This window comes from Penaeus monodon, chromosome 22, assembly GCF_015228065.2.
Source record: "Penaeus monodon isolate SGIC_2016 chromosome 22, NSTDA_Pmon_1, whole genome shotgun sequence".
NCBI classification, from domain to species: domain Eukaryota; kingdom Metazoa; phylum Arthropoda; class Malacostraca; order Decapoda; family Penaeidae; genus Penaeus; species Penaeus monodon.
Genome location: NC_051407.1, coordinates 27,315,014 through 27,315,257, shown reverse-complemented (window position 1 = coordinate 27,315,257; position 244 = coordinate 27,315,014).

Here is a 244-nt window from a genome sequence, read left to right as displayed (position 1 = left end):
CTGATTGACCAAACTGATGATGGCAATAGTGAATTGAGTATGCCAATCCCTGGTATCCCATCAGAGTCCTAGTGGTAAAAAAAGTGCACAAACTGGTTCTCCTTAGCCTGTAATTACACTGAATTAGATACTGTCATTGGTCCATAATGCGTCTTTCCTTGAACGCAGCTCACAGACTCGTCCCTCCAGACTTGCAGCCAAGTCAGGGGTTTCTGGCGACCAACCAGAAGCTAAATATAAGTGA